The sequence below is a fragment of the Gobio gobio genome (genome assembly GCF_949357685.1).
Source record: "Gobio gobio genome assembly, chromosome: 18".
Taxonomy (NCBI): Eukaryota; Metazoa; Chordata; class Actinopteri; order Cypriniformes; family Gobionidae; genus Gobio; species Gobio gobio.
In genome coordinates this window covers 34260846-34276553 of record NC_137111.1, presented here as the reverse complement: position 1 = coordinate 34276553, position 15708 = coordinate 34260846, and the positions used below count along the sequence as shown (strand labels likewise).

The window sequence follows — 15708 nt, the reverse complement described above, 5'->3', positions numbered from 1 at the left end:
CCAGCGGACAGAGGTGTAAAATAAGTGACAGGGACAAAAATGCACAGTCCAGAGTGGTTTTAAGAAAAATAATACAGAGGAAAATAAATTTGCTATACACGAATGTAAGTTGGCTATGCCAATGTACAGGACCAAAAAATACAAACGAGATTAAATCTCTCCTTCACACTACCTCCCTGCCCTAAAATGGCTGTCTGAAAAAATGAAAAACATAATTTTAGGGGAAAACCTATAAGTTACAAACAGGTGACAAAGCATAAACAAACAAACCTTCATGACATTTCAACCTTACAACATATATTATTTACATCTATTAGCATGTACAAAGCTCAAAACAATAAAGATAAAACATACATCCCAGGCTCTCTCCCTCCCCTATGAGGTCAGAACCCAATGGAGTAATCTTTGATGAGCAAATGCTAGTTTAAATATGGCTGCAAGCAGCAATACTGGGGCCAAGTGCAACAAAAGCAAATAAGGAAGCTAGCAGCAGACCAAATGAAAAAATTAGTGAAGACATTTGAAGCAAAAATGTTAAAACCCCACATTAAAACATTGAGTTGTATAGAGCCAATTTCATATTTTGTTTAATTATAGCGCCACCAAGAGGCACAATCCTACAATAGGTTTTATGTGTTTTCGGAGTGAGCCCATACATATGTGTGTAAATTTTGGTGAAAATATCTTGTTTTGTTTAGGAGTTATAGACTTTTTATTTGAAAAAACACATAAAAAATTACTGACACCTGACTTTGATTGGATTTTACTACCCCTTACTATCAATATTTTGACATTTGGGTATTAACTTATAGCTATCGACCTTTGTTTCCAAACTTCTGATGCTGGTTTCGTCTCGATCGGACGAGTGGGTTTGAAGATATCAGCTAACGTTTTATAAACGCTAAATTACCACGCTGCACAAACCAAAGGCCGAAACCTGGCAAGTCTGGTGTCGTTGGACTCGGCAAGGATTCAGGAGACAAAAAACATTACTCCCATGAAAATAAGTCAACCACACCCAAAGTTATAAGCGTTTGAAAAAAAGAATTCTTTTTATTCTTTTAAAAATTTTTTTTATATCAGACGACTCAGCATGCCGTCCTGAATCTAACGAGACCACTTTGATTTTTGGACAGACGGTTCAGAAGTTATAAGCAAAAATAGCAATTTTTTGGAATCTCTGGACCAGTAGGTGGCCCTGCGCCGAAACGCTCCATGTTGCCTCAGGTCATGCTTGTGATGACATGTACCAAGTTTGGTTTGAATACGATAAAGCGTTGCGGAGATATTGCCTTTTGTATTTTTGCAACAGCTACGTAAAATTTGTTTGCGCGTTTATCGAAAAACGATTTAACTAAACAACTTGAATTCCATAACTTTTTGTCAGCATGGTCTGAAGATGATCTGGTAAAATGTTTGTGAAAATTCCTCTGAGGAGTTCGCAAAAGTAGGTTAATTAAAAATGGCGGGAAAATCATCGTCAAATTATAAAACGTCATATGTGCAATCGAATCGGCTTGAGCCAAGGAATCAGAGGAAAAAAAACAGTCTTCCGAATCCTCCGGATCCAATCATCTCTCCCACGTTATAGAGAGTCTCAAAGGAGTCTGAAAAACAAAATATGAGAAATATATGAGCTTGCTAGATCCTTTGTTTTATATTTAAAATATCAGTGCAAACAAGAAAATAATAATACTGTTTAAAACAATGTTGGAGGAATAATGTCTGCGGATTGACCGTTATTTGGCTGGACGCCGGAGGGATCTGGATCAGGTGATGATGGACCAGGATCGGGCTCTGGCTCCAGATCCGCTGGAGGAACAAACGGCTCCACAACATCCTCAGCACCGAGACAACAGCAGAGGAGCGAGCGCCTCATAGCCTGACACACGTTCCTGAAGAAAGAACGATCTCCTTTCCTCTTCTTACAATCGGCAGGTTTTTCTGAAATGAAGAAAACAAAACTGAATTATTAGAAACATCTCTGACGCCAAATTAGGCTGTGATATAATGACATAACTTACATTTTACTGTTAAAGGGGTGGTTGCATGCGATTTCACTTTTTTAACTTTAGTTAGTGTGTAATGTTGCTGCTTGAGCATAAACAGTATCTGCAAAGTTACAGCGCTGAAAGTTAGATATTGTCTTTTAAAGTTATGGCAGTTTATTGCCTACAAAAACGGCCGGTTTGGACTACAACAAGCTTCTTCCCGGTTTGTTGATATCATAAACCCTTGCTATTAACATAAACACTGCCCCCGTGAACACGCAACAAAGTGGGCGAGGCCACGTCGCAGTCATTACGAAAGAGAGAGAGAGCTGTTGCAGAACTACAAACTACATTTGGCCATCTAACCAATCTAAGACCATTGCGTTTTTCAGAGGGATGGGCTTCATAGAAGCAGGAAGCAAACGAGCCGCTCAAAGGACAGTGGAGACAGCGGTGTGGAATAAAGGTAAAATATAAGAATAAAAATACGGCGTTTTAAAAAAAAAGAAGTATTAAGACATGTTATACTGCGCCCCATTAACACAACCAAGCTTAGAAAAAAACCACGGAACCACCCCTTTGATTCCAGAAAGAAAATTTCAGCAAAAGGAAATTAAATGTGACTGTACTGTGACTGTCAGAATGAAATATGAAATAGCAAAAATCTCCATCTGTACACTTTACACCGCCCAGCTTTATTTCAGTCTCACCTGTTGAGCTCCTGTTCACTGGTGAAGCCTCCATAAGGCCATTTGAAGTCTCCGTTGGCTCGACGGGAACTTGACCTGGCAGCGGAGGGCACATCCACTCTTCGAGGCTGTCGGACCTGGACAAACAACAGTCGCTGGAACTGCCCTGTTCGCTTAGGCTATCCGACCGATCGCCACTCCATTCGACGATGTACGTGCCTCGGCTGCTGAGGCTCAACGACTCTCTAGAGAACCACCTCACTATATTGTCAGAGAGGGACAAAGATGATATGGACATGATGCTTGGTGAAGATATTTCTTATCATATTAATAATCAATGTCAATTTATTTTTCAACTTTCTATTTTCAATGACACATTATTTGATAACTGAGCAATAACTTCTTCAATAAAAGCCTATTCTGACCTCTGCGTAAGAGTTTAGATGGAGTGGATGGACGTCCATCGTCCTGGCTCTCCCGGCTGCCGCTCTGCCACTCCCTCTTCCTGTCCGTCTGACCTGTGGACACAGAAACACAAAACTCAGAAGACAGAAGTGCTAAATGTGTAGGAAGCTCCTGGATCTGTGTCTGGGTCGGTCATCAGAACAGAACAGGGTCTCCAAACCTCCTGACCAGCCGTCTGAGAGAAAGTGGCTCTCCTGGATTTGGAGAGGCTGGAATATTTCAGAAACATAACATCCCATAAACAAATGAAACACCTAAAGCACTCACCTCCTGTTTCACCCATCATATTCGCCATCGACATCCTCCTCCAATCTGGAATAAAAACAATACAAAACACAAAACACAACACAACACAATACAATACAATACAATAAACTCTCCTCAAAAATACTCCTCCCAGAAAAATAAAAAAATAAAAAGAAATAAAATTTGAAACTCCTAAAATAAGAAAAGAACAATAAGATAGCACTATATAAATAATAAGAACTAAAACTCAAAAATATAACTCTGTGTAAAGGATATCTCCTGCGTTGTTCTTCCAGAATAAAACTCTTGTCTCAGGAATCGTCCGAACAGCTTCAAAATCTCAGTCAGCACAGAAAATATTCTGCAAAAGTTTTTGAATTCGCCTCGTCTCTCTCAACAACAGATCGCGATCAGTGCGCCTGCATATGAGATCAGAATCAATTCATAACAATGTTCATAACATGCGTCGCCATAGCAACTAAAACTCAAATCATTCATATGAGCAGAGCACGTGACCGCGCATCGATCTAAACACATTTATTGAATAGTTATGAACTTAATTTGGACGTTTTCTTTAATAAAAAGTCTGAATCTGTTTCATTGAATCAGTTCAAAACTTTGAATCATTGATTCCTCTGCATCATCATCACTCAGAAATGCTAGATATCTCTACAATTACCAGGCGGACGTTTTCCAGAAATGTCCCCGTTTTTTACAGCTCGTTCAAAACAACCGGCATATACATTGCAAAAAAGCCCAACATACAGCAGCTGCTGGGGCATCATGTTGTAATTCTTTCACCAGCGGATGGCGCTGTGAGCTGCGCTGACTCTACTTGGTCGCGCACGCAGCTTCATGATGAACGTCACCGAAAGCAGACCGCCATTATCGTCAAATATCTAAAGAAACATCGTTATCACTTTCAAGGTAGTAGCATACTACCATACTAACATACTACATATAGTACAAATTACTATATGTGTGTGTGTGTGTGTGTGTGTGTGTGTGTGTGTGTGTGTGTGTGTGTGTGTGTGTGTGTGTGTGTGTGTGTGTGTGTGTGTGTGTGTGTGTGTGTGTGTATAAAAGCTAAACAATTACACCTTACCCTAGCTCACAACAAATACATGTGCAGAATACACACATACTTAAATACATGCTTAAAATAAGCCTAAAATGCAAAATAACAAGACCAATTAAAGATAGTAACAGTTATTTCAAGCACAAACGTAACAAAACATTTGAAGTAAAAGAAAAAAAGTAATTTATACAGTATAAACTTGTGAAAATTAAAGTATTAAATACAATTATATTTGTTAAATAGTTTTATTCCATATTTATGTTGTTTTATTTGTGTAATGTGTTTTTGTTAAATCATGTTCTAATATTGTTTTGAACGGCTTGTGATTTACAGTGGTGGTTTTACTATGAACTGTTTTCATTGTTTGATTGTTTTTTTGTTTTTGTTTTTGCGGGTGCAGTGAATTGTATTAAAACCAGACCAAAAATCGTAATAATAATAAAACTAAATCATAATAATTGTTAATGTTAATAATAATATAGGGAGCCCAGCCCACAACGACAACAAAAAACATTCAAAAATATATTGTCCCTGTTTTTAATTAATGGACAGGCCTAATAACAAATGAGATTTAGTGATATTTTGACCACTCAAATCGGAAATGTCCAAGTTTCCATTTCAGAAATCTGGTCACCTTACTCTGCATGCATCAAAATGTGTTGCTAAATACTTTTATTTATTTATTTTTTACTATATTTTTCTATATTATTGCATATGAATAAAAAATGTTTTAAATAATGTTTCCTTGTATTAGTTTAATGGTGAATTTTTTAGTTCGTATTATTTTAACTTTTTTTTCATGGTATTAAAATGAAAGTTTATGTATGTGTGTTTGTGTTTAGTTGAGTTTCATACTTCAGGCTTTTATGGCGCATATACTATGATATTATTAGACTATGATTAAGATTTTCAAAGAGGGGAAAAAAACACCTTAATTTTATTCAGAAGCTCAAACTGAGCAAAAATGTGTAATTTTGTGCACCTGCTGATATTTATATTGTCAAAACGTAAGATGAAATTCTGATAGCTTGTAATGTCAGTCAGTGAGATCTTTATAATAGTCTTAAAATGCATATAAATATCTGTTGTCACTCTATATTCCCCAATAATGTCTTAGTAAGATTATATTGAAATGCTTTCACGATCTAAGCTCTGTAGTTTTTGATGACTGAGAGATGAACAAATAAACTCAAAAGCCTGATGGATCATATTTGATACTCACATTTTAACATGGGTTTCCTAAAACATTATGTATGGATAATCAAACTATCAATCAGACAACAGTAGATTGTGTGCAGATGTTTTTTCAGCAAAGTTTTGATTATGTTTATCATGATCAAAGAGGCCTTAGAAATGTACATATCAAATATTATACAATAGGCTTTATAGGGTTAATAATATTAATATCTCTCACTCTGGGCTGCCAAACCCCTGCTCTTATCGATACAATTAAACTCGCTTTCTGTCGTTTATCAGTTGATGCTCAAGGTCTGGGGGAGTAAGGAGGAAGCATCCCAACTGGAGAAGTGCGAGGCGGCTGCTCTCATTGTGGAGGGAACAGCTCATCAGCTAATGTCGTCGGATGGAGAAGTTGATTGATCCATACCTAGGAAACTTCAGTGAGGTCTTGTGTTAGCAGATTGTTTGCCAAGAATATAAGCTACCGTGCATTGGGGTGTTTTCTGCCATTTCAGGTTGAGTTTATTGAGATCCATGCCCTCCAGTCAGACCAGGAGGAGATAGACAGCCGTTTGTGCTCCGCCTGCATCATGCCGTCAAGCTGGGATTCAAGTCGGCAGTAGTGAGGACCCTGGACACCGACATCTTCTTCATCCTTCATCCTGCATCACGCTGACACCATCAACCTTGTCATCTACCTCGACACTGGCATGGGCCGCCACCGTCAGCTGGTCAATGTCCCAGAGCTGGCCACTCCTCTTGGGCAGCCGGACTGCAGCAGCTGCTCGGCTACTGTGTGTTTAGTGGTGAGGACTGCACCAGCACCTTCAAAGGCAAGGGCAAGGTGACACCGCTCAAAAAGCTCCAGAAGAACCCCAAATTTCAAAAGGCTTTCAGGTTGGTGGATGAATTTTAGACAATTGAATTTGAATGTATTGAATATAATATTTGGAGAGAGCAAACTTAGCAATTATCCCAACAATCTTCCTCCAGTCAGCTGTGCGATGAGTGGAAGGTGAAGTTGGAAGTGCAGGAGCAGCTGGAGGTCTTCACGTGTGTGATGTACAGTCAAGCATGTGAGACATCAGTCAAGCCGGTCAGGAGCAAGATGCTCAAGAAGATTGTGGGAGAAGACGAGACCCTCAGCATTAAGTCGAGAGTCGATTTTGCTCGCCTGCCCCACTGCCAAGACTCACTCATCCCTCACATCCAGCGGGCAAGCGGGCAGCTGAGCCGATCTTCCGGAGGCCTTAAACCCTATGACGAGGGTCAGGGGTGGGAGAAGACGGACGGAGGGATTTTGGAGCCTGTCTGGTAGGGATGGGCGATATCTTATCGTTTGCGATATACCGGTAAAAATTCTCCCCACGATAAGAATTTGCCTTCCCGCGATAATAACGATAAAGCCTAGTTGATGGCGCGACCCATCCGCACCGTGCCACCGCTGGCCGTCTCTTGATGCCCTAAACGTTATCACTTTATGATGGCCGCGGTGGCTGCGTTCGTCACTCTGTATAGCTGAACGGGGGTTGGAGAGAGAATTTCTTGTGGTGCCCCCTCAGCACTTGGTGCTCTACGCGCAGTGCTTGATAGGAGCTGCGGCACTGAATCCGCATCTCACGTGCAGAACGAAAACAACTATGGTGGAAGCTGCGGAAGAGTTCATAGCTAAACGAGGGGCTACCTGAGGGCAATCTGAACCATACAGATGTATTTTCACTCGCTGAGCACTTGGACTGAGCGCTTAAGAGATTCGCTCTGTCTCAATCGATCGGTAAAGCACACTATTTCAGTTAATCTCAATGAATGCGCAGTGTATATGACGCACATTAAACACTAGTGTGAGGCGCGCGACTGAGAGCGCTCAGTGTTTCACACACACTCAAAGAGAGAGCGAGAGAGTCTTATACCAAACAGAATTGACGTGCTACATGTAAACAATATCCTTTGTTGCATTTTCCTGTAAAGTAATGGCGTTTATTTGGAATTATTCAGCCTTTCGTGAACAGGAAGAAAGGAATGCACAAACGGGAATCTCATTGGCTGGCGCGCACCTATTACTGTGCCTGTTTTGATTTCAGCCAATCAGTTGGAATTAACGCTGACAACGTGATTAATATTCATGAACCCAGAAGCTCATTATTCCTTAGTGCAGTTTATTTTTATTAGTAGAATAATTTGTGGTATTATTATATTATCAACTCAAATTACTGAAGTTCTATCATTAAATCATTATTTTAAACTTTTTTGTAATCTGAAGACATTTTTGGGATAATTACTTTTGCTGTTTCTGCTATTTTTACCACTGTTTGCACCATGTATGAATAAATACAGAATCGGTTTACATGTAAAACTTTTCATTGATTTAAAAATTATTTTTGTTTGTATTATGTGACGTTTTTTAGCACAGTTGCACTATTTAAACATTTCCTGCACTTTTACAGAAGACAATTATATCTGCAACTTTTCAATTTCTGAAAAGGCTGGTGTGGAATTTTACATAAAAAAATTATTAAAAAATTTAAACATGGGGAATGATACTACATGTATCGTCATTGATATCGTTATCGCAATAAATACTAGAAAATATCGGGAATAATTTTTAAGTCCATATCGCCCATCCCTACTGTCTGGTCTTGTGGAGCAATTCTCGCCCCATCTCTCATCGACCTGTTTGCTGATGATGATGGAGAGGGGGAAGAGGATGAGGTGGAGATTGATGATAAACAACCATGATGATCATTGATCCATTTAATAGTGATCAATTTAATAACCTTGCAATTGTTATAACAGAATAAATTAGATTTATACGGCTAAATTTGCAACACAAAATAGCAAAAGTTACATCATTATGAGCCTAAATGTGTTATTTGCCTGTTTTTCACCAATAGCGTGGTTGTACCATGTCAATGACCTTTCCATTTGATTCCTGGTGTCCGAATTATATTAGCAAGTGGGTTCATTTGTCTTTGTATGTTGTGTGGTTTAGGAGTTAAGATGGCCGCCAAACGAACCCCATGGGACATTAGTTGACCTCGGCAACGGCAAAAATTCTTAACAAGAAACCATTAGGGTCCCAAAAAAACAGGTTACAAAAAACTGCCTAGCAGATACACGGGAACCCATTTCTCCTGCTAGACTACTTGATTATCAAAGTTTAACAAAGTGAAACATTTTACTCGAAATCACACGTTTTATGTGTAATTTGACATGTAACGTTACCAAAAGTGTCAGATTTAATCTAATTCTTTATGATTTCAGTTGATACAGGTGGAGCTGGCAAAGGTGGAGGGTTTCTAAAATCGCGCTGCAACTACAGCAAATGCTAACAAAGTAGGGATGAAACGATTACCGGTTTCACGATAAACCACGATAAAATTTAGTGACGGTTAGTAATATCGTATAAAATTTAATTATCATTAAAACCGCGAGTGATTATCACGATTGTGAAAACTTGCGGTAAATCTTGTCCAGTCAGCATCAGTCTGGCGCAGCACCGCTGTTTTTTGAATGAGAAGAAATGGCAGAAGGCAGTGACAGCGCTGGGAGATTTTTCAGACTTCTAAAAGGACCAAATCTGAGGCGTGGTCATATTTTGGCTTTTACAAAAGTCCTGAGGGAAACTTAATCGAAGATGGTCACCCTGTCTGCAGAACATGCCAGAAGAAAGTCGCTGTAATAGGGGGAAAAATTTCAAAACTACGAACGCAAGGCAAGTGGACTTTGACCTCAATACCAAAACTACGTCTGGGAAATAATAACGTGAAGCGAACAAACAAATTCAGACAAGCCTAGGGTGACATTTAGGGATAATAATCAGGGATTGACATTAACAACCGCCATTTGCGGGTGTAACGTTATTTCGGCTAACTTTAGCCACTCTGGCGGTTGAACTTATTATAGTCTTCTCAAAAGCCATCTGTTATGATCGTGTTGCGCATTATAACCACTCACACGTGTTTCTATTGAGTTTATGAATGCAATGTCTCATAATCAGAGGCGTTCAGATTAGCCGGAGTTTTGTTCAGAGCGCGCGCCGCTCACACTCGCTGAAATCTATACTCAAATCAGAGATAAATGTGGGATGTACGCAGGAGATTCACTCATCATACAGTGTTTGACTGTTTTTGTTCTATTTCAGCAGCGAAAATGGTTTAAAAAACACAGCAGAACCACAGCGCATCTGATATGACTGGCATAACGCTGGCGAATTTAGGGACCGTCTCTAAAGTTACATACAACATTGGTAACGTTATACACATTTCAAACTTCAATTGCATTTGAAGAGAATGACAGTCATAAAACTGACTGTAAAGTGATCATCTAGGTGTCAGGTATGATGCACACATTTTGATATTTAATAAAATAAACTGTTGAATCATATGGAAATATGGATATGCATTATTCCACTAGGATACTGTTTGGGCTCTTACACAAAATATGCTAGATTTAAATGCATCATTGCTGAACACTGATGAGAATATTGCTTGAGAATATATTTACAGATATAATATTAGAGATTATATTTACAACAATTTATTATTATTTATACGTTATGCGTTGCTATTGACGACGGCCATTTATAAGGAAGGAAATCCCATGGAATAGAATCTAGCTTAAAAAAGAGCATAGAGCTGCTTTAGTTATTTGTTGTTTGTTGATTTTCAAATATAAAACTTGTTGAAATGTTTTAAGTGTGTGCATCTGTTCTTTTTGAACACTTTCATCTCATTTGAACAAAACCGTGATAATATTGATAACCGTGATAATTTGGGTCACTATAATCGTGATGTGAAATTTCCATACCGTTTCATCCCTATAACAAAGCATTTGAAGGTTGAGCATGACAGCTCATTGGCTACTGATACAGCAGGAACCAATCAGATGTGCTCTAAAGAGAATGATGTGATTGCAAGCAGATTGAGTTAAAGGTGCAGTAAGCGATTTTTGAGAAACACTGTTGATATTTGAAATCACCAAAACAAACACGCCCCTACCCAAAAGGATCACCCCAACTTCACAAACACGCTATGGCGCACAAGCACCTCCCCCCTCATGAGTGGACACGCCGATTGGCTACACGTGTGTTTTAGTGCTCGGTCCGATCCACTTTCAACAGCGTTTCTCAGAATATACGCTTACTGCACCTTTAAGGAGCTATCAGCCTGCGCCATCTAGACTTTCAGGACAGAACTTTTTATTCGTTTTTTGGAAACTATTCCTATGAGCTTCAAGATTGACCTAAATCATTCTCAAGGCCAAAGTATGCAGGATTTACATGTTTACAGTCTGGTACAAATTGTGGTTTTGGGTCTATACGGCTAATTTTGCCCTTCATGACAACTGTAAGGGGGGTGAATTTTTTTATAACTCATTCGTTTACATTATATAAAGCATTAAAGTTCTGCATAATTAAGGGCGTGGCCACTTCGAGTGACAGGTGGATTGCCCCTGCTGTTTGTCTGCTGTCCGTTAGCTCCACCCACTCCACCTGTTAGCTCATCTTTAGCCCCTTTTCAGTTATCCGGGAGTGACATGCTGTCAAGATGGCAACGGCCGCACTTTAGGCTTCAGAAACCTATGGGTGATGTCACGGACACTACGTTCATATTTATTTACAGTCTATGTGTGGCAACCGTGCCCTGGGTGCGTCGATTCACTAGGCAGTCGAAGAGAAACACATTGCCCTGGCTAAATGAAGAGTGTAGGAAACTTATGAAGGAAAGAGATCAATTATTGAAACAATCTTTAAAATCAGGTCTTTCAACAGACCGACAAAAATGTACCTCATTAAGAAATAAAGTAAAAAAAAAAAAGATAAACTAAAGCCAACTTCTTCATCAATACTATTGAAGAGGCAAGAGGAAATGGGAGGAAGATATGGCAAACCATCAACAAGCTGATTGGCAGAAAACATAATAATAACAATAAAGATTTAGAGTTGAAAATTAACACTGAATTAGTTACAGATCCAACCATCACATATACAGAACTCTTTCTTTCTAGACTCTGTTTATGAAACAACTCAACTTTTTAATTCACCTAGCTATTCTATTTGCTCCATTAATTATGCACAGCCGATTTCTATTTACAACAAATAACTGAAACAGAAGTAGCATCAGTGGCTTAAAAAATTCTAAGGCCATGGATATCTATGGCCTTGATACTAATTTTCTAAAAAGGCACAAAGAGACCCATATTTCATTAATCAGTCCTTAAAGGGGTGTTGAACTGAGAAATCAACTTTCCCTTGAGCTTTTGATATATAAAAGGTCATGGTAATATAAGAATAACCTGTAAGTTTCAGAGCTGAAAACTTCCAGTGTGTGTGTGTGTGTCTGTGTCCGCGAGAGTGTGTGTGATTTAATCATTGTGTTTGTTTGATATTTTGCGAGTCCTCTGAGCATTTCCCCAGAAGATACCCATATGGACTGACTGAAGCTCATTAAATATGCAAATCTTATCCAATCCTAGCCGTGGGCGTTTACTTCCAAGTGTTCAGTGCGGCACGCCCATCAAATCCGAGTGTTTTTCAGAGAGCCTCAAAACCAAGGCAGAAAATAGCCTATTACTTATTCATTATGATGTTTTTGAATGTAAAAACCACACAAACGTCATAAGTTGACCTCAGATAACAGTATAAAAAAATAAAAAAGCCAGTTCATGACCCCTTTAAGTCAATCCATTGTGCCATCAGCTTGAAAGATGGCCCTGGTATAGTCGAAAAATGGGTGGCTAAACTGATTCAACATCTCAATACAAGCAATAATTTATTCCACCCTATGGGATTTGGGTTCAGGGTTCAACTGTGTGTTTCTGGGAAAGGTTAAAGGCTATCTAGATAAGAGTTCTTATGTTGGTGCTGTCTTTATAGATCTAAAACGAGCTTTCCATACTGTTAATTACAAAGTTCTTTTATCTAAATTAACATATTTCAATTTCTCTGAACAAGCTCTCAAACTGGATAAAATCATACCTATCCAGTAGAAAGCAACGTGGTTGTGTTAAAGTCCTCATGAAATCAAAATCTTATTTATTCGATCTTATTTAATTTGTTAGCCCACATTACAGGTCTTAGGGTGAACAACTAATCCGTGCAAGTTAATACACAGAAAAAAAATTTTGCCGCGGTAATCTTTAAACAAAATCTGAAAAGTAACTTCCGGTCTTGAATGGCGTTCCCTTTCCGATGACGACTATGCGCCGGCTTGGGTTTGAATATCCTTAACCACTCCCCTCCATCCGTTAGTCTGCTATGAGCGCGAGATGGAGAGGAGGAGCGCTGAAGTAAAACCCTGCCCTCTATTCAATATTCCGTTTCACCTGGAAATACGTCACAGCACTGAAATAAAGTCAGTTGCAACTTCCGGTTCACTGGGACTTTAATGATTCAAAGTCCCCATTCTGTGAATGTCCAGTAGGGGTCCCCCAAGGCTCCACACTTGGTCCAATCCTGTTTACACTGTATATAAATGATCTGCCAGAGGCATGTAAAAATGTTGATGTTCAGATGTATGCAGATATGCTGTAATCTTTACACATGCTAAGAACTACCAAGAGATGGCATCCACACTTACGTCTGCAATGGCTCACATTGATGACTGGCTCACTAAGTCATGTCGATCTCTACCTAAACATAAAAAAATATGAAGGTGTCACATTCTAATGCCCCTCCGCTGCATGGCTTCTTCCAAAGCGGTGGTAGTACACGCAGGGGTGGAAAAGGGGTTTCGAGGGAGGACGGAGTTCCAGCTAAAAAAAAAATGGTTCAATTTTATTTATTTTTTTAATTAAAAGGATTTGTATATTTTAGCAACTCAATAATCTACAATATAATAGCCACATATTGTGTGTGTGTGTGTGTGTGTGTGTGTGTGTGTGAACCATAGACCGTGAAAAAAATATGTGTGAACTCAACCTATCAACTTCAACCTTGTCTCCCACCTACCAATCATCATCAGATATGAGTACCACCGCACCCACCCCCAACACGCATGGCTGGTGCGCGCGCACACGCACTCACACACACGTTGCTGGTCCGACTGACAGAGAGCCTGTTCGGATGAAAGCGCTTCAGTGAGCTCAATTATAGTAACGCGACTAACGCCTTATTTTTTTTCCTCAGTAGCCTAAAGGCCAATTTATACTTCTGCGTCGAGTGCACGCAGAGGGTACGGCGTACCCTACGCATAGACGCGTTGGATACGCCGTACCCTACGCCGTAGCCTGACGCGCACATCTCCAAAAATGTAACAACGCGTCAATTCTACGCGGACCGCAAGCGCTGTGATTGGTCTGCCAGAACCCTTCCCTCAGGTCAATAAATAAATAAAAAATCTGCGATAGGAGTGTGTGTGTGTGTGTGTGTGTCCAGAAATTGGATGATAGTTCCTTACGTCTGCTATAACACACTATTTTGCAGTCCAGCGATTCTTTATGGTAGTAAATAAATACATAGATCCGCTGAATATAGTTTATTTATTTTCTCATTAAAACCAAAGATGTTAATCAGTAATTGTATATCAAGAACAGGGACACATTAGGGTATATTTCGTGAATGAAGTCTCCGCAACAACAATCGCTTGCTGAGCCACCGCTGCTGAAAACAGCGGCCACGAGCTCCGCATAGTTTCACAAATGCATTCCAGCGCCAGATCGCCTTATTTAACTTTACTAATCAACTAGAGATGCTAAATTTGTATTAGATACAACAACTCAAGCTGCAAGAAAAGCCGCTCTCTCACTGCTGCTGATATTCCGACATGAATGTACAGATTCTACACATCAAGCTGCTTCTTCTTCGGCTGTTGTCTTGATTACAACAACATGCCCGAGGACACTAGGCGTTTCTCAATGTCAAGGAAGGATCCTCGGAAGCCAGAATTCTGAGGATGCTACGTCATCGACGTCCGCCGAAGGGCTGTTCCAATGTCGAGGATCCTCGGAATTTCAACCAAGGCCTGAGTCCTTCGTTCGAAAAATATGCCATATACAGGAAAGGATGCATACGAGTAGACTTCGCGCACTTAGCGTTCTCAAATCACCCACAATCCTATGCGCGCAGCTTTGCTATCTTGTTCAAAAAATACAAAATATCGGACGTTGGCGGAGTCGGAGCGTTAACGGGGCAATATGCTTTCAAGTGTAACGTTACCAAACATTTGTTATAACCGTAGTAAATATAAGTAAAGTTTAACTTTTGGTGACAGTTGGTGGTAGTTGAGGAGATTCCCCCCTTCTATGTAAAAGCGCTTTGAGTTAGTGCCTAGAAAAGCGCTATATAAATGTAATTAATTATTATTATTAACTTTTAAATGCCAGTACAAATTACAACCGTATTGATATTATACAAATGACGTTATTGATGGCTAACGGACCTTTTCACTGACGTAATGAGGCTGACGCGCACTTGCAAGCCTGTTCCATTTACATGTTCTCCGAATGCTAAAGAGGAGCCTCGCCTAGCCTCTGAAGGAAGTGACTTGGAAGGATTAGTCCTACAGAGGAAGGATCCTTGACATTGAGAAACACCTACTGCCTCCTAGCGTCTGCATGTGGAATTGCACATTGACGCAGACAACAGCGCAGAAGTATAAATGCTCACGACGGCGTCGGCTACGCGCGTAGCCTACGGCGTACACTACGGCGTACACTCGACGCAGAAGTATAAATGGGCCTTAACGCTAACGGCGTTGTAACGGGAGAAACAGTAATTCGTTTGATTACTCGTTACTGAAAAAAATAATTACGTTAGTAACGCCGTTTATCTGTAACGCCGTTATTCCCATCACTGCTGACGAATTGGGATCACTTCTGAGAGCCCTATCATTTTCGAGTGTATACAAAACGAGCCAATGCACATTGGCGTAGGGTTGTAACGGTATGAGATTTTCACGGTATGATAATCGTCTCAGAAAATATCACAGTTTTATGGTATACGGTATTAAACAATCATTATTATTTTGCTCTGTTTATTATTATTATAATCATCAGCTACAATGACCCTTCAATAAATGAAAACAGATAATTTTTTTTGGTTGAACATATGGTTTATTATCAA

At 39.6% G+C, this 15708-nt stretch overlaps 1 long non-coding RNA gene across 1 annotated transcript in view; it reads left to right on the top strand.

The window, feature by feature from the left end:
• LOC307142248 overlaps positions 1–7997 on the top strand; it is a 673051-nt gene extending 665054 nt beyond the window's left edge. Inside the window, exons 3-4 of the long non-coding RNA XR_013818450.1 lie at positions 5946–6545; positions 6642–7997. This is a non-coding gene — a long non-coding RNA (uncharacterized lncRNA). The remainder of the gene's footprint in view (positions 1–5945; positions 6546–6641) is intronic.
• Positions 7998–15708: the final 7711 nt, after the last annotated feature.